At 47.0% G+C, this 21,938-nt stretch overlaps 1 long non-coding RNA gene across 2 annotated transcripts; it reads left to right on the forward strand.

Moving 5' to 3' along the window:
- The first annotated feature begins 2,747 nt into the window (after positions 1-2,747).
- On the forward strand, positions 2,748-21,506 carry LOC132654315 (uncharacterized). 2 transcript variants are annotated; one of them, XR_009591993.1, is made up of 3 exons: positions 2,748-2,955; positions 15,807-15,838; positions 17,204-21,506. It is a non-coding gene; the product is annotated as an uncharacterized LOC132654315 (long non-coding RNA). The 2 variants fall into 2 exon arrangements; XR_009591992.1 differs by having other exon boundaries at positions 15,807-21,506.
- The last annotated feature ends 432 nt before the right edge of the window (positions 21,507-21,938 follow it).

Here is a 21,938-nt window from a genome sequence, read left to right on the forward strand (position 1 = left end):
CACACCCAAAGGGGATTATAAACAGGGTAGTTCTAGCATTTTGGACTATGAGGTTTCTTTTTCTTTCTTTCTCTCTTTCCTTCTTTCTTCTTTAAAAATAAAGCAAGAGTTGGTTTTTCTTCCTGTGCCGGATGGGAAAAGAGGTCTTTTGGACGCTGGGCCAAGTCCCTCAAGTAGGTATTATTTTAATTAAAGACTAAAGGTGTTTTTGTGGTTTTAAAACATAATATAAAGGGTGACTTGCAGGAGGACCAGAAGTCAGAAAATCAATTTAAAATGGGAGAACACATCACTTTTGCTGCACGGACTTCATTTTGGCTTTCATACACATATCTATATAGATCTATTTTTTTTTTCAATGTGAATTTTGAGAGATTGCATTTTAGGAACGCTGGGCCGGGAAGAGGTGGATGCTGTCTGCGCCAGGCACGTCCATAGGAACGCACCCCCCCACCCCGCCCAAGTCACTGTGTCCTCCATCCTCTGAATATCTGTGTCAAGCCTCCACGTACAATCTGACGGCTCAAAGAGCCCCTTTTCCCGGGACCCGGACTCCTGCGCCCGCCGCGAAAGTCCGACTGCGGGTTTGCGGCCGCCGGCGTTAGTCACCCGCTAGCCCACCGCCCTGGCCACGGCGGGGTCGTCTCCCCAACTGTCCCGCAGCCCCGATCCCGCCCGCTCGCTGTGGTAACTGCCTGGTGCGGCTGGCTGGCGCCTCGGGACCCAAAGTCTCTAATGTCGCCGGCTCCTTGCGAGTCCCGCACCGCCAGGGCGGCTGCGCGCAGTTCCCGCGCCCCGGGCGCCCGCAGGCCGCAGAGAGCGGCCGCGCCTCTGTCCGCGCAGCCGGGCTGGATCACTCCTCAGAAACCTTCCACCCGGGAGAAAACCGCCACGGAGGGCCTCCTCGGAGGACACCCCGCCGCCCACTGAGCTCTGGGGGAGGAGGGGGACTTGTCCGAAGGGACCAACTTCCCGGAGTTCGGGGACCCTCCAGAGCAGCAGGCTGCTCCCACCCCTACCGCAGGGCTCCAATGATCCGCAGCCCCGCGCATTTCGAAAGCCTTCCCGGCTTGCCGGCGGCCGAGGGACGGTCACCGAAGCGCGCGGGGCTGTGGGGACCCACTGCCGCTCTCGGGCATCGTCCCTGCTCCTCACTCTGCGGGGCAGAGTGCCCCCCACCAGGGCATCCTTGGCTGTTGAGAGCCGCACACCCCGGCAGGGAAGGGACTGGGGAGAATGGACTTGGGGAGGTGGGGGGATTGTGATGGGTTAGGGGGCCACGGCCATTCACGAGTGGGAGGGGGCGGGCAGTGGGCCTCTGAGGCCACCGTGTGCCCACCGCCCTGGCCGCACCGAGCGACCTTTGCTAGGAGGCAGGGAACTCTGCCTTCGCCATTGCACCATCACCGCCACAAGATACGGTTACTCCTGCGGCGCTCTGGACTAAAAGGTGTTTTGTTTAGAAGTTCACTCAGGATCCCTGATCTGTTTTTCAGGGGTACGGATTCTTCTCCCTTTGCCATCTTTCACCTGAGCCACACCCTATGCCTGCTACCCCCTCCTTCCTGGCTAAAAAAATAAGGAAAAAAAAAAAAACTTGCAAACGACGTTGAGGGTGGGAAGGGGCCCAGGATCCCGCTTGGAAACCTCTGGGGTCACCTCCCTCGTTTCCCTCGCGTGGGGTTGGGACAGGGTGGGGTCAGCCACAAGCGGATCCCAGAGAACCGAAAGTGCACTTTTTTTCCACGTAAAACTCAAGTCTCGAGTCCCTCGGGCCTTCATCCAAAGTCCCCGACTTGTCATACATGGGGACTCCGAGCAGAGGCAGGAACCAGAAAAAGAGAAAATCTTAAAAAGATTAAAAAAAAATAAATTAAAAAAAAAACCCAACCCACAAAACCCTTATCCGTGTTTGGGCGCGAAACTTTGACGCGCCTCTGGAAGGAACGTTAAGAAAAAGGCCGGGAGGAGAGAGCGCGGTTCTGGAGCCGGCCGGGGGATTGCATCATTTGCGGCTCCCCCTCCAGAACACGGGCTGCGAACCGCAGCCACCATCATGGCGCTCGGGTCGGGCCGCGCTTCCCGCGTCCCGGAGCGTCCAGGGAGCTCGGAGAGAAGCGTTTGCAAACATGTTCCCCGGCCGCGGAGCGCCGGTCCCTCGGCCCCCTCCTTCCCTTTGTGTGCGTGCGTACGTGTGTTTGCGTGTGCGCGTGTGATGTGTGCAAGTGAAGGGAGAAGTTGAAGTCTCCCCTCTCTCTTCTCTCTCCCTCTCTCCCCCCCCCCCCCCCGCCGCACCACCGCCCCCCCCCGCCCGAGCTGGTGGTTGTAAACTTGATTGGCATTGGCTGCGCCCACTGACCCCTGCACCGAGTCCACTGCAGATTTAAGGTGGATCTGAGAGGCTGCAGCTGCAGGCGGAGCCTCGCTCTTAACTTAGTTTTGGAAGGGGGGGAGGGAAAAAAAAAAAAAAAAGAACCCAAACCGTGCGCCCGCTGCGTTTTACGAATCCTTCGGTCCCCAGGTCCGCTGGTCCCCGCCCAGCCCCGCCGCGCTTCCCCCGCCCACCTTCCCCTGCCTCCCCATTGGCTCGCGCGTGCAGTTTGAATTTTTTTTTTTTTTGGATGCTTGTTTTCTTGTTAAAAAAAAAAATTACTGTACCGTAGATCATGTGATGAGACTTACTTGGGCAGCCCGAGGTGGGGTGTTTTAGCTGGTTCGGTTGCAGGCGGCAGGGAGCAGGATGGGTGGAGCTTTCTGTTCCAAAAGTTTCCCGCTCCCTCCGCCCCCCAAGTGCCGTTGACAGAGTGCAGGCGGGAAGCTTCGGCTTGGGTAGAGATGTAGCATTGAACGTTTACGGATGTACAGGGAGCGCGGGCCCACGGGCTGCTGGCCAGAGGTACTAGGAAGGTACAGGAGGGAGCCGGACGAGGACGCACCTTCCCCTGCCTTGGAAAGGTAGATTTGGGAAGGGCGGGAGCGGGTAGGTGTTCTGGCAATGACTATTTACCCATCAAGGAAACACACCAACCAAAGACGAGGTGTGGCTATAGACTCCATACAGAGCAGAAGATGGGTTGTTGCAGGGGTTACAGTGTCGAACTCCATCAGTGATGAAGGCAGTCCGTGTCGCTTTCTTCTTTTTTTAACCTTACAGGGGGGAAAAAAAAAACCTGTCTCTGTTTTCCAGTGTTTTGGCGTGAGGATGAGATAGGGAATATAATGTCCTTTGATTTCTGGGTCAGGAAACTTATTGGAAAGACTATGTTAAGATTGAGGAGGCTTTGGCTGGTATAATGGTCTAATACCAGTAATGACCTTTATTAATTAGGACCCAACTATGTTTTTCTTTATAGTGAAGCTTTTTAAATTTGGTAGTCCCAAATCAGGCTTTCTCTGTGTTAGTGAAGCCGGCATACCTTTCCTCTTCTTTTCTTTCTTCCCTTTTTTAAAAATTTCCCCTCCTGTCTCCTTCAGTCAGCCTTAGCCAGATGCCAGCCTTAGCCTCCCAGCAGTTCCTAAACCAGTATAACGTGTTCTCAGTTTTTCGCTGTTCCGTTCTGGGCTGGCCAGACAAACCCCTTAGCTCTCCAGCCCACTGACCTCAGTGATCCCATCAGAAACCAACCTGTTGGGGCTGTTCTCTTGGCTGTATCCATTGCTCACGGGTCACTTCTGCTTCTCCGGGGGCCCACCTAATCAGACTGGGCAGTCTATAAAGAGGAATTATTAGGGGTAAGGATTAGCTAGTCTCGGCAAACGGGGTCTCCATCTCCAGGGTGAATCAAGCATGGGTTTGGATGTTCTCCCGATAGAGGCGTTATGGGTAAGATTAAGGTAGCAAACGGCTATGCAAACTTTGGGTTTAGCATGATGGAGTACGAATGTAATCTGAGCACTTGATAGGTGGAGTTGGGAGGATCAGGAGTTCAAGGCACTTGCTAGGTGGGAGTTCAAGGTCAGCCTGGGCTGCCTGCAACCCTTCTTATCTCAAACATAGGAACAAGGGCACAAACACAAGCAGTCATTAAATAATAACCCCACTGGGCATGGTGGTGCACACTTTTAATTCCGTACTCATGAGGCAGAGGCAGGTGAGGATCTCAATGAGTTCCAGGCCAAAAATTAAATAAAATAATAATAATAATAATAATCTCTCTCCCCACCCCCATCTCTTGCTGGTTTTGAACCCAATAGATCTCTGACTCAATCTCCTGACTAGGTAGATCTATAGGCCTGTGCTACTGCGCCTACCCTAGCTTTTCAAGCAAAAGCAAGCCTTAAACTCAGGCTCTGCATGGCTAAATGCAAAGCTACCAACATGTAGGGGCTTGGAAGGAGAGACCAAGTGGGTGCTGCGCAAGCACGAGGACCTGAGTTTGGGTTCCCAGAACCTGTAGGAAAAAAGCCTGCACCAGCAGTACACACTTTTAATCCCTGAGCTGGTGAGTGGACAGAGAAAAGTAATTTCCGGGTTTGAAGTGACCAGCCATTCTAGCTAAAATGGTGAACCCCAGGTTCGGTGAGATGGACGGCAATCAGAGATGCCAGTGATGACTTCCGGCCCCCGCCTGGGCATGGATGGGTGCACGCACACGTGACACACGCATGCTCACAAAAGTGATCCGCTAGCTAACACCCACTCACAGTGGTCCCGGACACGTGAATGGAACAGAAAAAGTACGACATATTAGATGCTGTAGTACTGTGCCTTAGTCACGTCTGTGCCGCTCCTGGTGTAAACAAGCCAAGTGTGCGGCCGGTTGCGCTCAGTGTACAGCTACACAATTATGTACAATCCTCGATGATAGTAGATGACTATTACTGGCTTGCACACTGATGACAGTGGAGTTTCCATTGGATACTCTCTATTGTTCTTTTTGGATATACTCCTTCTCAGATAGGTATATAAACTTAACTGTGAAAGAAGTCCAAGTTGGTCCTTCAGAGAACATTACTGACATCCCATCACAGGAGACAAACAGTTTTCTTTATGTAACTGCTTCTCACCACCTTCCAGGAAGAAAGGGTAAAGCGTGCAGGCAAAAGATGTCGTACTGATCCTATTTTTCAGTGCCTGGGTAGAAGCCAGATCCTTGTGCATGGTAGGTGAGCACCGAGTGACTCTTCGGCTGGCCTTGAACTTACTGTGTAGATGGCCTATGGCTTGGAACAGTTCTTCCTCCACCTCCCGGGGGCACCTGAGTTACAGATGACCACCGCCACACCTGGCTCTGAGAAGGATGAGCTTGATCCTGTGGAGGCTAGTGCATGTGTGTGGAACGTTTTGAACAATAACAAAAATGTTTTTTTTTTAAGTAAATAAAATAGAAGGGACGGGATGTAGCTCAGCTGATAGATTGCTTGCCTAGCATGAGCAGGCTCTAGCTATGATCCCCAGGTCTACATAAATCTGGTGCATGTCTGTAATCCCAGGACTAAGGAGGCAGAGGCAGGAGGGTCAGAAATTCAAGGTCATCTTCAGCTACATAGCTAGTTAAGAGGCCAGACAGTCCTATATGAGACTATCCCAAAACAAAACAACAACCAGGCAACAACCAAAAATGACCTCACAGATTAAGCACATAAGAAAAGAAATTTTTTTATTATCTGTACAATGTGTTTTAAGCTAGATGTTATTACAAGACTTAAAAAAAAAAAAAAAGCAAAAAGCAGAAGCAGGCATAGTGGCACATGCTGGTAATCCTAGCACTTGAGTGGTGAAGCCAAAAGTCATTCATGGCTGCACAGTGAGTCTGAGGGCAGCCTGGGTTACATAGCAGGAAAAAAAAGTAAAAAATTTAATGTTATAAAAAAAAAAAACAAACCAGTATATTGTAGAAGTTAATTGATTATCTAAGAAAGAAATCGTTTAAAATAGATGTTTGCTTCAATTGTCCAGTGTGTGGAGAGGCCACAGTGACTTGTGGCAGGGTCTCCACATTCAAGCCTATTACTGGCTCGTTGATTACCCCAGAGCAATTCCCAGACATGCATGTTCTAGTCTTGCTAAGAGTCCTGTACAGTTAGAGCATTTTATATCCGAGTTTGTTTTGAGACAGCCGAGTGACCCTCAACCTTACTCTGTAGTGGAGATGGCCTTAAACCTGCTCTTCCTGCCTGCCTCTTAAGAACTGGCATTACAGCAGACACTGCCACACCAGTTTCCATTTTGTATCCTCTCTACTGTGTTTTTACTCAATACTTTATACACTGTGTAAGCTATTTTATACAATATTTTTACTCTTCTGGGCTTAGATGTTTGGATACACAAATATTAGTATTACAGTCACTTCAGGTATCCGATCTAGGACAAGCTGTTCAGTTTGCAGGCTAGGAGCTGCAGCATAGATGTGCGGCCGACTCTACCATCTGTACTCGGCTCCGTGGTGTTCCCACAACATTAACAACACATTGGTCAGAAGGTGTCCCTGTGATCGGCAACACATGACCTTGCAAGTCTGATGAACTCACACTTGATCACCGTAGCTCTCCCCTTCTGTGAGGAGAGACAGGGAAGACCAGTATGTTAGGAATAATTAAGGAAACAAACCGAAACTTGAACAGGTCACGATGAGGGGATGAGAAGGTGGTGGGAAGATGAGGAATTCTCATTCTAGGGTGGGATCTCCCACAGGCGACTGTGTTCTTTACACAGGGATACTCACCATGAGAAAGATGATAACCCTCACTAGTACCTTTACACTTACCTCATGTTAAACTTTGATTATCTTGTATGCTCCCCATGAGCCCCTAATGATGTAACCCAGAGCCTGTGCTTGCTAGGCCAGGGTCTGCTACTGAGCCACATCCCCTGACCCCTCTTTCATTGTCTCCCCCTTTCCCCCACTGTCCTTCTTTCTTTTATTTTTCCTTCAGTCTCTGATTTACCCAGGGCCATATTATTTCCATGAATGCAGACTATGGTTTCATTTCTGGTGAGATTAATCCTCCGATGAGCTCTTTGCTCTGTTTCTTCCCCCCTTCCAGAATTTTCCCAGCTTCTTTTGTCCTATGTGGATTTAAGACGTCCGATTTCAATTATTGTTGGCTTTAAAGAAATAACAGGAGAGGCCAGATGTGTGGCACATACCTGTGGTTCTAGCATTTTCGGGGCACAGCCAGGAGGATGTGGAGTTCAAGGTCACCCTCTGCTTTGTAGTGAGTATGAGGTCAGTCCAAGCTACATGAAAGCTTCATCTGCCTTGAAAATGAAAGAAAGAAAAAAAAAGAAAGAAAGCCAGTCAGAAGTAATGATAGAATGACCGTCTTTATGCACAAGGCTCTGGGTTTGATGTCCAGTACAAAGTAGCAATGGTAATACTGTGGGATCCTCATCTCACACTTTTCACTGGGATAAATTCTTGAAGAATTAAGAGAGAATGTAGTTGGGGGAAGGGAATAGCTGAGCAGGTAAAGACACTTGCTGGGCAAAAGCCCGAGTTCAACCCTGAAACCCAGGCTGGTCACTGCACGTCAGGGGTCTGCCTTCCTTTACCCCAGAGCCTGTTTTGACTGTGTTTTTCCATGGATTCTGGGGATCCAACTCAGTCCTCTTGCCTGTTTTTCAGGCACTTTACCAACTGAGCCATTTGCCAAGCCTTTTGAGAAACACTTTGAAAATTAAATCTCAGAGTGGGGAAGGTATTTCTAAGTGTGATAGAAAAGCCTAAGATTCATAAAATGAAATAACAATAAATTTAATGATATAAAATTTAAATTTTTTATTTTTATTTTTTCAGGGCATAACGTACCCCAAGCAAAGTTAAAAAAAAAAAAAAAAAAGACAGTGGTGATGATTGCACAGAAATGTGAATGAAAAAAAATTTTCTAAAACCTTTCAGATGGATAAGTGTTTTGCCTTCATGTATGGATATGCAGTAAGAACATGCTTGGTGAAAAGAGGTCATTAGATCTCCTGGAATTGAACTTACTGAAGTTTGTAAACCACCATGTGGGTGCTGGGAACCAAACTTGGGTCCTTTGCCAGAGTAGCAAATGTTTTTAACTACTGATGCATTTCTCTATCCCCAATAACGTAAATATATTACTGAAGTGTACTATTAAAATTTTTTTAAATGATAAAATGCATGTTATGTGTTTTTAATCACATTAAAAAATGCACAGGGGCTGGAGAGATGGCTCGGTGGTTCAAAGCACTTGCAGCTCTTATAGAGGACTGGAATTGATTTCCCAGTACTCATATATGGAGTTCACAGATATCTCTAGCTCCAGGCTTTCTCCTGGCCTCTTGAGAAACCTGTGTCCACATGTGCACATACCCTCACATAGATACACACATATATGCACACTTAAAAATTAAACAAATATTGAAAAATACAGGTCTGTGGGCATGGTGGTACATGCCTGTAATCCCAGCACTCAGGGAAGCAGAAGCAGGTGGATAGCTGTAAGTTTGAGGCCAGCCTGGTCTTCAATGCAAGTCCAGTATAGCCAAGGCTACACGGAGTAACCCTGTCTTGGAAAAAAAAATTTTTTTTTTAAATCCACAAACTAGTAGAAAACTAAAAATTGCTCATGTTCTTTCTAAAAGAATTTCGTGTATCCATGCCACTTAGACACTGGTTTGGTTTTGTGCTCTGAGGTCAGATTGCATGAGTTTGAGTCTCGTTTTTCCTTTCTTTGCTTTTTTTTTTTTTAATTGAGACTGGGTGTCCTGTCAGTGGGCCCTCAAGCTCACTATGTAGCTGAGGACGGCCTCAAACTATTGATCTCTGTCTCCTCCATCTAACGTCAAGCAAACATTTTGCCTTTTAAAGCTTTTTTCTTTGTTTATATGAGGATGCTTAGTGTTTCATAAAGTTATTAAAAATATCTAGCGGAGGCTGAGTGTGGTGGAAAACGTCTATAGTCCTGTCACTGGGGAGGTGGAAACAGCAGGAGCAGGAGCTGAGGTCATCCTTGTCCAGATATCCAGTTTAGGACCCTGTGAGACTTTGTCTCACTGCCCCCATCCAGCCGACTAGTGAGTGTACTCAGCACAACACCTGGTTTATAATAAATAACAATAATCACATAGTTATAAATAACATAAACAATGAAGCTCTCCAAGTGCTCTCCTCTCTTTTGTTTTCTTGAAGTCCCCACAGCCAGTACTATGCTAATGTTGTAAATCTAATTTCTCCCTTTTCTGTTTTTCTTTTCTCTTTGTTTTTTTTTTTTTTTAAAGATGGTCTCGGGTACAATAGACAGGCCTTGAATTACTGATCTCTGTTTCTCAAGTGCTGGGATCATGGGCCTATGTCACCATACCCAAGATACTCATGTTCTCTCTCTCCTTCACTCTCTCTCCTCTTCTTCTCTCCTTTTGTGTTTTGGAGACAGGGCCACCCTCTGTCTCCTAGGCTGCCCTTCCCTCAAATTCATGGTGATTCTCCTGCTTCTGCCTTTGGAATGCTGGAAATGCTTGAGCTACCTTGCTTGGGTCTATTTTTCTAGTTTTTATAACTGCCATTATAATCCTTAAGAAGAACAAAATTTTGCTGTTATTGTTGGTTTTTTTTTTTTTTTTTTTTTTTTTTTTTTGAGACAGGTCTTGTTCTATAACCTTGGCTAGCCTAGAATTCACTATGCTGGCCTTGAACTTGTGATCCTCTTGCCTCAGCCTACAGAATGCTTGGGTCACACTGTAGGCTACCACATCAGGCTTTTTTAATTAGGTGAGTTTTGTTTCTGTATTTCTGTCCAGAAAGGGCCTTGCTCCATAGTCCAGTCTGAACTCAAGGTGATTTTCTTGCCTTAGCTTTCCAGGTGCTGGAATCATAGGCATGTACTGTCATGCCTGGCTGGAAAACAAATGTTTAAAATTGACATTTAGTAAACAAATTAATGTGCCACAAAATGGCTGAAATGGTACATTTTTATGTTTTTTTAAGCAATTAAAAAAAAGGCAGTTGTTGGATTTAAATCCATCCCTAATGATTTCTGAAATGGCCTAACACAGGTTTATGTTTATAATGAGTAACTAACTCACCCACGTACAAAGACAACACTGAAGTAGAAAAGGGCTATGACCCATACAGCATACAGTTAAGTAGTAGCCGTACCTGCCTGTAATCTCGAAACCTGGGAGACTGAAGCAGAAGAAGGATGAATTTGAGACAGCCTTGGCTACACAGTGAGAGCCTGGCTCAGACAACGCAACAGAAACGTCTCTCCTGTGTGCAGTAGTGTCTGAGGGCTGTGAGGCCAGAACCCCAGAGGTGGAAGCAGGGGAATTGGCTACAGCTCAGCCTCTGCCACGTAGAGCTGGAGGCCGGTATCCACCAGGCCCTGTCTCACGCCACAATCACCAAAGCAAAATCAAAACCACCCACAAACCCAACCCAATGAAAACCAAGCAAATCCCAAACAAACAGAACAAAAACAAACAACCCCCCAATAACAAAAAAAAAAAAAAAAAATCACCCACATGCACACATGCCACGCCATAATGTTTAGGTAAACTGAGTCAGAAATAGCATCACCCAGAAGTAAACATGGCCATCCTTGAGTTTCACTGTTACTTCCCTCCAAGGCTGAGTGACTTCTCTGCAGCTTCACTGGTGACCAAAGAAGCGAGGAGACTGTGCTGTGAGATCTGACTAACTCAGAGTCATAGAAGGCTATCCCTGCCCTCCAAACAGCTAAGCCTTGGCTTAGTGGCGCCACCTGCTTCACTCTAGAAATCCCCAGGTGGCTTCCTGCGGCCAGCACAGCTGCCTCTAGGGTCTCCAGCTGCCCGTGCTGTCTGCGACCAGTAACTGGGGCTCCAGCCTCACCATCCTGTTCTGGATTTTCCTCCAAACTGTATTCTCTTCTAGTAAGCGAGGCTAGTATGCAATTGGTGGTGATAGGCGATAGCAACACTTGGGGAAAATGTTAAATCCTTTCTACTAGGCCAGGCTGAGAACCACTGGCCTAGAAGGTTACCTAAGAAATTAATCCCCCACCCCATCTCCCTCCCTCTTTCCATGCCCTCCCCCATGGTCTAACTCTGTAGTTCAAGCTGACCTAGAACTCTCTGTAGCCCAAGCTGGCTTTCATCTGCCTCAGCCCTGAGTGCTGGGGTTATAGTTACAGGCCACCACCCTCTTCTCCCAAAACCTTTCCTGCCTTGTGCCTGACCTGGCTCCGCCCAGTCCTTCTCCTCCTCGACCTCACTTTCAGGTGATTGGCTGTGGGGAGGGGGGGGTCTTCTTTCTCACCTTTTTTTTTTTTAACTTGAGAGCTTTATTGCAGAACCAACTCCAAAACTTTTAAATTGTTACTGCTCTCAGATCCCTAGCAGCAACCCCCTTTCTCCCCCCAACCAAACCCCATGATCTCCATTGGAGTTTGGAGAGTATATCCAGGAAAGCTTGAAGCTTCCTTCCTCAAACACAGGCAGCATTATCTACTGTTCCCTTTTACACTAGAGATGAAAAAAAAAATCACCGTGAAATTTATTACTAAGACAAATTTTTCTTCTTAAATGCCTTTACTACACATTTTCATCATCCCTGTGACTTCTTGTTCCCAATTTCTTGGTGTGCACAATGCCTTCATTCCCCACCCCCTTTTTTTTGTACCTTGAGTTACTATTGGCTGAGGTTCACTATCCAAAGTAAAATGGCTCCAGTGTTTCTGGATCCCAAATACCCACCGTCTGAGTCGGCAGAGACTCCTTCCTTTCAGTGCTTTTCTCACTTGTTTTCTCCTCTGCTGAGGGAATCTCACTTTGTCCTCCAGACCTTAATTAAGCAAGTTCTTTTCCCACTGAAAAGTTCTTTGCCCCTAGACATAGACCTCTTGGCTCCATCTTTGGGGTTCTGCAGCTGTGTCTCTTGGGAGGTCTTCTTGGTGTTCTTTTCATTTTTCTTTATCCCAGGCTTCTCTGCTGATGCACCAACCTTGGCTCTTAGCTGTTCTTCAGAGGTTTTCTTTTGGTATCTGGAGCTCAGGGCATTCTCTGATCTGGAGTGACTGACTCGCCTCCTTTGGCTTCCGTTTCCACAGTGTTGCTAATCTGTTTGACATAACCCCAAGGTGTTTCATTCTCACAGGCTCAGGTGATGCCTGTGTCTTGCTTGGGAGTAGTCCTCTGATTCTTGGATGTAGGCTTTTCACCTGTTGCTTCCTGCTTTGGCTACACAGCTCAGCAGGCTGGTTCCTGAATCACTGCCGTCTCTTGCAGACTCCTTTTGAGAGGCAGGGAATCCTTGTTCAAAGTCAAAGATCGTGCAGGGCAGTCACTGGTACCCCACATGGATAAGGATACTATTTAACAGTAGGAAGAGGAGGCAGCAGGTGACTTCTTCTATAATCAGGAAACAGGAATGATGGTGTTCAGCTCGCTTTCTCCTTTTTTTTTTTTTTTTTTTTTTTTAAATCTGGGCCTCTGGTCCTCAATGGGGATAGTGCCAATCACATGTAAGGTAAGTGTTGTGTGACAAAACTTTTCATGGGGAGATGCAATACACACACATCTATTCTCTCCAGATAGGAAACCCACGACAGATCAAAGTGTAGATACCACCAATGTCCAACTTGGTGAGTTTATCGGGGTTACCTACAGGAATATAGGTGAGGGCTTGCTTGAAGGCGCAGAAATGACTTAAAGACAGTGGCACCACCAAGCCCGACCCAGCACAGGTGACAGCTCACTTGGACCACACTACACAGCCTGCAGGCAGCTACATACATTGGAGAATGTCCTTTTAGGTGCCTCATTGGTCTAAACTTCTTCCAGGCAGTGTGGCTGGTTTCTGATTCTTTCAGATAGCTGGTCTGGTCTCAGAGTCCTCCTTGCGCCTTTTCTTGTCTGAGGGCCTATTTTGTAGTTGGTCTGTGCTTTTCTGAGACTCTCAGTTCTTATTATTCTGTCAGGGAGGGGCAGAGTAAATCATGTCGGTTTCAGGGACTTCCTGAAGCTCTTTTGAGTTGTTTGTCTTCTTGCTTTAAAAGCTTCTCTCCGAGGTAGAATGTTTCAATCTTCGCGGAAATTGTTACACAACAGGTGGCTCTTGCTATTTCAATGAACTCAGCCTTGAAACTCCCTCACAGATGTGTCCAGAGAGAGGGGTTTCTGAGGTGTGTAACTGTTCCTCTCAGTTGTCATCTTGACAGAATCTAGAACCTCCTGGGAAATGGGCCACTGGGCGTGCCTCTGGGTAATTAATTGTATGTTAATAGGTGTGGGAATACCAGGCACGAGGCACTAGGCAGAAAGTATATAGCTTGGAACTGTGAACTAAAAATAAACCCACTCCTGCCCTAATTAGGGTATCTTGTCACAGCAACAGGAAATGAACTAAGACAAAGTAACTCTTGATCTTGTTTAATTGGCAGTTTATCAACATGTGCATGTATATTGTAGTTGTTTGTTTGTTTACTTATGTCTTGAGACAAAGTCTCTTTCTACATGTCCCTTGACTGTCCAGGCATTCTCTATGTAGACTAAGATGACCTCAAACTCAGAGAAATCCATCTGCCTCTTCCTCCTGTGTTGGGATTAGAGGCATGCATGACTCCCAACTTCACATATAACTTTCAAACAATCATTTGTGTGTATGTAGGTGTGTGCCCATGCAGGGAGGTCAGAGAGCCAGTTCTCTCCTCCTGCCACGTTGGTTCCAAGGACCAAACTCAGGAAGTCAGGCTTGGTGGTTAGTGGCCAGCTCAGTGGCCCTCAAGTTGATAGAATTAACTATCAAAGTCTCACATAGCCTCAAACTTATAACGGAGCCAAGGATGACCTTGAACTCCTCATCCTTCTGCCTGTGCCCCCAAGTGCTGTAATTATAGGTGGGCACTACCATGTCCAATTTTGAGAATGGATTTTTTTTTTTCCTACTCAGGGTCTCCTCACTAGGTAGCTCTAGTTGACCTGGATTTTTTTTTTTTAAGATTTATTTATTATGTAGATGAATGCTCTATCTGTATGTACACCTGCATACCAGAAGAGGGCGTCAGATCCCAGTGTAGGTGGTTATGAGCCATCATGTGCTTGTTGGGTATTGAACTCAAGACTGAAATGATTAAGTTAGCTTGGGTGACTCCATTTTGAGATGAGAAGCCATCTTATGCACACCTGTGACCAGGGGCTGAACTCAAGTTCCAGGAAAAAACACAGAATGGACACTTGGCAGAAAACAGAGTCAACTCCCTTAGCAACAGCCAATTAGAGTAAGACGGAAAATTACCCAACATTCCAGATGTACATTCAGGTAGCTTAGAATAGCTGTTATGGTTAAGTTTCAGCTAGCAAACCAATCGTATTAAAGGTCACCTTGCTCCTAAAGTTTTTACCCAATCCTGTAATGCCAAGGCATGGAAACCCCTGCTTGCAGTTTTTCCCTTTAAAAACCCTGTTCACCGAGAGTTCGGGGTCCCTCTCCTCCACTGTTGTGTCAGTGAGGCTTGGGTCCTGAGTTTGATCGCTCTCGTAATAAAGCTCTCTTGCTTTTGCAACTGAGTCGTCTCCTGGTGGTCTTTGAGGGTCTTGTGATCTGGGCATAACATTTGGGGGCTCAACGGGGATCCTCAGGATACCCAAGGACCCCGGACCTGGAGAGCTTGGTCCACTGACGGGTAAGTGTTGTCAGTCTGTCTTAAGTTTTTGTTTGCTTTTGGTTTTCAGTCAGGCAGCAGGTATATGAGTAGGGAGGACACTCCTGGTGGTCAACTGCCAGGGGAGAGGGGAGATATTCCCAACCCCATCTGTTTTAACCTCTTCAGGGTGGATGTTGTGTCTGCCTCAGAAGGATTGGTTTTGGTTCCAGGAAATCAGCGCAGGCACAAGCCAAGTTTTGGGGCTTGCTTTTGTCTGAGGCCACAGCTCCAGCTTTGTGTGATTTCTTGTCTGTTGATATTGTCCGCTTTACTTCTTTGGCTTCTTTTGACGGAAAGACTGACTGACAGTATGCGACAGGCTACCTCCAAACCTCTTGACCTGGTCTTGGCACACTTTAAGAAAGCTAGGACTAGAGCTCACAATTTTTCAGTTGATATGAGGAAAGGAAAAATGATGACCTTTTGCAGCTCAGAATGGCCCACTTTCGATGTGGGCTGGCCACCTTCCACCTCCCCACCATCCTCGAGGAGGAGGATAGGGTCTTTCAGAAAGTGCATGGTCACCCAGATCAGGTACCATATATTGTTGTCTGGAAGGACCTTGGTCAAGCCCTTTCTGACCCCCATTGACGATCCTCCTTCCACAAGTTCTCTGAAACTAGAGGCTGCCGCCCCAGTAACTGAAACCAAGACGGATCCCAAGGGTGTCCTGTCAGCTCCCTCAGACCCCCTTCATCCTGTTTTGCAGGATGGGACTCCCAAAGAAGTCATTTTTCCACCCCATCCATATAGACCCCCTAAACCCTCCTGCTCCCCAGCCTGCTCCACCAGCACCAGCCCCATTATCCAGGCTAGAACTGCCATCTGGCCCAGTGCAAGGGACCCAGAGCTGCTGGGCAGCCTTTCCCTCTGGGGAACCAGAGGCAGATTCTACAGTCCTTCCCTTACGGGCCATGGGACCACCAGATGCTAATGGCAATCAACCTCACCATTATTGGCGTTTGCTACATCAGATCTTTACAGCTGGAGAACTCAGAATGCCAAGTTCTCCGATAACCCCAGGGATTTAAATGATCTTTTGAAACTGTCCTTTTTACCCACCAGCCCACTTGGGACAATTGTTAGCAGCTTTTACAGGTTTTGTTCACCACAGAAAAGTACGGACATATTATTTCAGAAGCTTGCAAAAATGTTCCAGGCCAGACAGGGGTCCCAACCACAGACCAAGCCCATATTGATGATTACTTTCCCTTTAGGAGACCTGCATGGGATTACAACACGGCTGCAGGTAAGGAGCATCTCCTAGTCTACTGCCAGACTCTGTTGGCAGGTCTCAAGGCAGCCGCAAGATGGCCCACTGATTTGGTCAAGGTGTATGATGTCAGACAGGGAGCGGATGAGAGCCCAGCCGCCTTTCTTGAAAGGAAATGAAACCTTCCGTAGATATATGCATGTAGAGCCTAAGAAGCCTAAACATACAGGTACAGTTGCTTTGGCTTTCATCAACCAGTCCGCTCCAGAAAGAAACCACAAAGATAGGGAAGAATAGGACAGATGTCGATGCAGGAATTACTACAGAGAGCTGAGAGAGTATATAATAATAATAAGGATAGTACGAAGGAAAAGCAACTGAAGACTGGGAAGGCCTTGAATCGAGATTTGGCCAAAGTCCTACTGGCCAGCAGTGTTCCGGACCCTGGAGAAAGGAGGTGCCAACTCCAGCGGCTGGCCAATGATAAAGGACCTGAAGGATGTTGCAGACAACCGTTAAGTAAGAATCAATGTGCTTACTGCAAAGAGGAGGGCCACTGGTTCAGGGATTGCCCCAAGAGGAGAACTTCGCCCCAGACCAAGGTCCTGGCAATGGAGGAAGACTAAGGGGGTTGGGGTTCAGATCCTCTCCCCGAACCCAGGGTAACCCTTATAGTGGAGGGGAAGCCCCTGGACTTTTTGGTCGACACAGGAGCTCAGCATTCATTACTTTTACAACCCGAAGGGCCAATCTCCCCCGAAAGGTCCTGGGTGCAAGGGGACACAGGTGTGAAACAATACTCCTGAACACCCGAAGAACGATGGACTTAGGAATGGGCCAGCTAACACATTCGTTTCTGGTGATCCCCAAAAGTCCCTATCCCCTACTGGGAAAGGACCTACTTACTAAGATGAAGATCCATTTTAAGCCTGATGGCCCCCAATTATTGTATAAAAAAAGACAACCCAATTCAGATACTGACTCTTGACCTAGCCTCAGAGGCTGAAAATAGACTTTTTGAGGTGCCCATCGCCCCCTTGAATGATTTATAAATTTGGCTGGCACAATTTCCCCATGCTTAGGTGGAAACCAGAGGAATGAGGCTGGCGAAACACCAGCCTCGGGTGTTTGTTGGGGCTGATTCTGCTCAGATTCACCAATACCTCGTGTCCCAGGAGGCTCAGAAGGGGATAATCCCCCATATGTGGAAACTCCTAGCCAAAGGGGTCTTGAGACCACGTCAGTCAGCATGGAACACACCATTACTACTAGTGAAAAAGCCTCATTCTAATGATTATTGTCCTGGTCCAAGACTTGAGAGAGGTCAATAAGAGGGTCATGGATACCCACCCAACTGTGCCGAATCCTTATACCTTACTAAGCTCCCTGTCCCCTGAGCAGGTCTGGTGTACGGAATTGGACTTGAAAGATGCTTTCTTCAGCCTGCCTTTAGCCCCCAAGAGCCAAGAATACTTTGCCTTTGAATGGAATGATCCAGGAAAGGGCATAAATGGTCAACTTACCTGGACCCGATTGCCACAAGGATTCAAAAATTTTCCCACTATGTTTGATGAAGCCCTCCATGAAGACCTCGGTGAGTACTGAAATGGAAACCCAGGTATCACCCTGATTCAATACATAGATGATCTCCTGATTGCTGCAGGGTCAGAGGAAGCCTGCCTCTGGAGGGCACCTGAAGACTCCTGCAAACTCTGGGAGATTTAGGCTATTGAGCATCAGCTTAGAAAGCACAGCTTTGTAGGACTGAGGTAACATTTGGGCTATATCCTGAGAGATGGACAAAGGTGGTTATCGGACCCAAGAGAGGAGACAGTCCTTAACATACCTCCACCCAAAAACCCCCACCAGGTGAGGGAATTTTGGGGGTCAGCAGGCTTTTACAGGCTATGGATCCCAGGATATGCAGAAATGGCAAGACCCCTTTATGAGGCCACCAAATAAACCAAAACCTTCAAATGGATTGTTGAACAACAAAAGGCATTCGACCAACACAAGCAGGCTTTGTTGTCAGCAACAGTGTTAGGGCTACCCGATAACACTAAGCCCTTCCATCTGTTGTGGACAAAAGCAAGGAAATAGCAAAAGGGGTTTTAACACAGACCCTGGGACCTTGGAGAAGGCTGATCTCATACCTGACTAAGAAGCTTGACCCAGTGGCCGCAGGATGGCCACTGTGTCTCCACATCATCTCAGCAACTGCACTCCTAGTTAAGGATTCGGATAAGTGAACTCTCAGTCAAAACCTGATTGTGATGTGACTACCCCCCATGCTTCTAGAAGGGGTACGAAAACAACCACCTAGCTGATGGCTGAGTAATGCCCACAGGACTCACTTCCTAGTTGAGTTGTCTTTCAGCTCCCTGCTTCCTTGAATCCAGTGACCCTCCTACCAGACTCAGAACTTGAATAACCTTTGCACCAGTGTGAAGAAATACTAGCCCGAGTACATGGTGTCCGGGCAGATCTGAAGGATGCCCCCCTACCAGATGCTGATCGTACTTGGTTCATGGATGGGTCAAAAGAGGGCAGGTGAGGCAGTGACCACCGACACTGAGGTAATTTGGGCACAACCCCTTCCTCCAGGGACCTCTGCCCAGCAAGCTGAGCTGATAGCCTTGACCCATCCCCTTACCTGGGCAAAGGATTGGCCATTAATGTCTATACGGACAGTTGGTATGCCTTTGCCACTGCTCACGTGCATGGGACTGTACAAATACCAGGAAAAGGGACTCCTTGCAGCAGAGGGAAAGACTATTAAAAATAAGGAAGAGATCCTGCAACTCTTGAAAGCTTATGGCTCCCCAAGAAACTTGCCATTATTCATTCTCCTCGGCACCAGAAAGGCACCACTAGCAACAGGGAACAAGCTTGCCGATAGAACAGCCAAAAGCATCAAAAGCATTGCACTTCAGGACACGACAACTGTCCAGGCTGCCATCCTGCCAGAACCACCAGATCCAAACTTACCAAGCGTATCTCAGTAGACTGAGGAGGAGAAACACTGGGCTAAAAACCAACCAATGAGCCAATACTTGGAGGCATGGTGGCATTCGTTGGAGGGTAAGTTGATTTTTCCCAGTTCACTAGCCAGAGCTTTTCTCAGAAAGATTTACAGAGTTACTCACATGGGATCCAAAGGATGGCAGATGCCATGCAGCAGTCCAAAGTATTGGCACCTCCCCCAGCCCCCAACAGGGCCACCAGCCCCTACTCTAACTCCTCTAAGTCTGGCCTCTGGCCAAGGAGAAGTCCCCAGTTCTTCACTAGAGAGCCAAGACTCCTTTGTTGTCCTCATAACCAAGACAGCCTGAGTCTTAAATGCCCTGGATTAAGCAAGCAGAGGCTGGTTTGAAACCTGGTTTGATGCATCCCTGTGGCTTACCACTTTAATCTCCACCCTATTAAGCTCCCTTCTTATTCTTTTGGTTATTTTCAGACCATGCTTGCTTAATAAGCTATTAGGATATATTAAACAGAGATTGGGGACTATACAGCTGATGATAATGAGAACCCAGACCGCCAGCTTGAAGCTGACAACGAACTGTAAGAGCCCAAGATTGGCCTCTTTATACACAAGGAAAGGGGGGAATGAAGGGCTTCCGTTAGCTTGGGTGACTCAATTTTGAGATGAGAAGCCATCTTGTGCACACCTGTGACTGGGGGCTGAACTCAAGTTCCAGGAAAAAACACAAAATGGACACTTGGCAGAAAACAGAGTCAACTAACTCCCCTAGCAACAGCCAATCAGAGTAAGACAGAAAATTCCCCCAACATTCCAAATGTTCTTTCAGATAGCATAAAATAGCAGTTATGGTTAAGCTTCAACTAGCAAACCAATCGTATTAAAGGTCACCTTGCTCCTAAAGTTTTTACCCAATCCTGTAATGCCAAGGCATGGAAACCCCTTGCTTGCAGTTTTTTTCCTTTAAAAACCCTGTTCACCAAGAGTTCGGGGTCCCTCTCCTCCACTGCTGCGTCAGTGAGGCTTGGGTCCTGAGTTTGATCGCTCTCGTAATAAAGCTCTCTTGCTTTTGCAACTGAGTCATCTCCTGGTGGTCTTTGAGGTCTCGTGGTCTGGGCATAAGAAGACCTCTGGAAGAGCAGATAGTGTGGTCTTAACTGATGAGCCATCTCTCCAGCCTAAGGATGGATTTTTTTTTTTTTCCTGTGTAGCCTCTGCTGTCCTGGACTTGCTTTGTAGACCAGGCTAGCCTTGAACTCACAGAGCTCCACCTGCCTCTGCCTACCCAAAAGCTGGGATTAAAGATGTGCATCACGATATCCAACTAAGGGGATAGATTTTTTTTAAGGTGCCAGTTTTTGTTTGTTTGTTTATTTGTTTATATCTGTCTGTCTGTCTGTCTGTCTGTCACTAGCACAGTTTGGCCTGGAGAAAGATTTTTTTATTTTATTTCCTACATCTTTGCTTGGCTAAACACTATTGTTCAGGCCTCAAACAGCATAAAACTGAAGCTCTGAGCCCTCTTCCTATTGTTTATCTCTTAGACCTCTTGCCTAATTCTCTGTAGTAATTACATTGCTGTCCATCTCCACCAGCACGACGGAGCCTATGAGTACAATACACTAGTCGTGCTGATGGCTCTTGTAAGCCATCAGGTTGTATCGTCACACGATCTTCTTTGTCTTTCAAGACCGTGAAGTGTTAACTGCTCACCCTACATGATAGTACTGTTGTTTCTTTTTTGACTGCTGTGAATGTGCGGTTTGTGGCCACAAATTAGGAACTTAGCTTTCTTGGAAAATAACCTGATCTGTGTCAGTGGAATGCATGATGCCGACAAGGAAATAGGAATTCCGGGACTGTAGCCAGAAGGAACCTATAAGTCATCTTGTCTAATGTCCGTCCCCGCAGGAAATCACAAATTAGAAAGTTCTCATCTGTAAATGGAAAGATTGGAGGAGTGACCTTGTGTACCCAATATTCATTGATCTAGCTTAGGTGGGGTGAGTGCAGAGTGGCAGCTAAAGCCTGGCCAGCTAATGGAAATGCAAAACGATTTTCCCTGCACAGTGCTCTTGAGTAACTCAGAGGTAGGAGCTAGTCTCACAGGCAGCATCCCCAGGTGTCCAGCTGCCAAAGATCAAGGAATATGAGTGCGGGGATAATGTTACCGGTAGGATCTCATGTGGTAAAAAAAAAAAAAAAAATGCAAGAGGCTCAGTTTTCTGTGGTTTGTTAAGGCATTCCCAAGTTAATGGGGATGATATTTATACCTCCCTTATATGTTTTGGAAACCAAACACAGGACACACCCCTCTTAACTCATCTGTGGATGTAACACTATCTGTTGTTAAATAGAAAAATGGAGAAAAAGAAATAAATTCTAGAAATGCCCTGAGCATTCTGGAAGTGGGCAAGAGTGCCAGGGGTTCAAAGCCAGCCTAACCTACACAAGGAGTTTGAAACCAGCCTGGGCTACATAAGACCTTGTTTCAAAAAAACTAAAAAAGGGCCATGGGGATCGCTTGGTGGGTAAGGGCATCTGCCAGAAGGCCTGTCAACCAGAGTTTAATCCCTGGAACCCACGAGGTGGAAGGAGAGCACCGAAATCGTCCTCTGACTCCCACATGCTTGGCTGCATGTGTGTGCACTTACGGGTGCCACCCATGCCCGATAAATAAATAAATGGAATAAATGTGTGAAACAGAAATTGTGATATTAATCACTATGTGCATATGTGTTTGTGTGCATGCTTGTGCATGCATATGTGTCATGTACATTTGTTTGTATGCATTGTGCGTATGTATCATGTTCATATGTGCGTGTATGTTTGCACATGCATGCATATGTATCATGCTATGTGTTTGTATGTATGCACGTGAATGCATATGCATTGTGTTTTACGTGTTTGTATGAAGGTGTGTGCATGCATGTGTATCATGTTCATACGTGTTTGTTTGTGTGTGTGTGTGTGCATGCGTATGGAAGCCAGAAGCTGAAGCTGGCTGCCTCCCTGGTTCAACCCGCTAACATTTTTTGACTCTTCCCCTATACCTGGAGGTCCTTAGCAGAGGGGCAACTTGAACTTTTTCTCAAAACATGTATTTGTATTTTTATGTGGGTGAGTGTTTTGGCCACGTGTATGTGGGCACAC

The sequence above is a fragment of the Meriones unguiculatus genome, chromosome 5 (assembly GCF_030254825.1).
Source record: "Meriones unguiculatus strain TT.TT164.6M chromosome 5, Bangor_MerUng_6.1, whole genome shotgun sequence".
NCBI lineage: Eukaryota > Metazoa > Chordata > Mammalia > Rodentia > Muridae > Meriones > Meriones unguiculatus.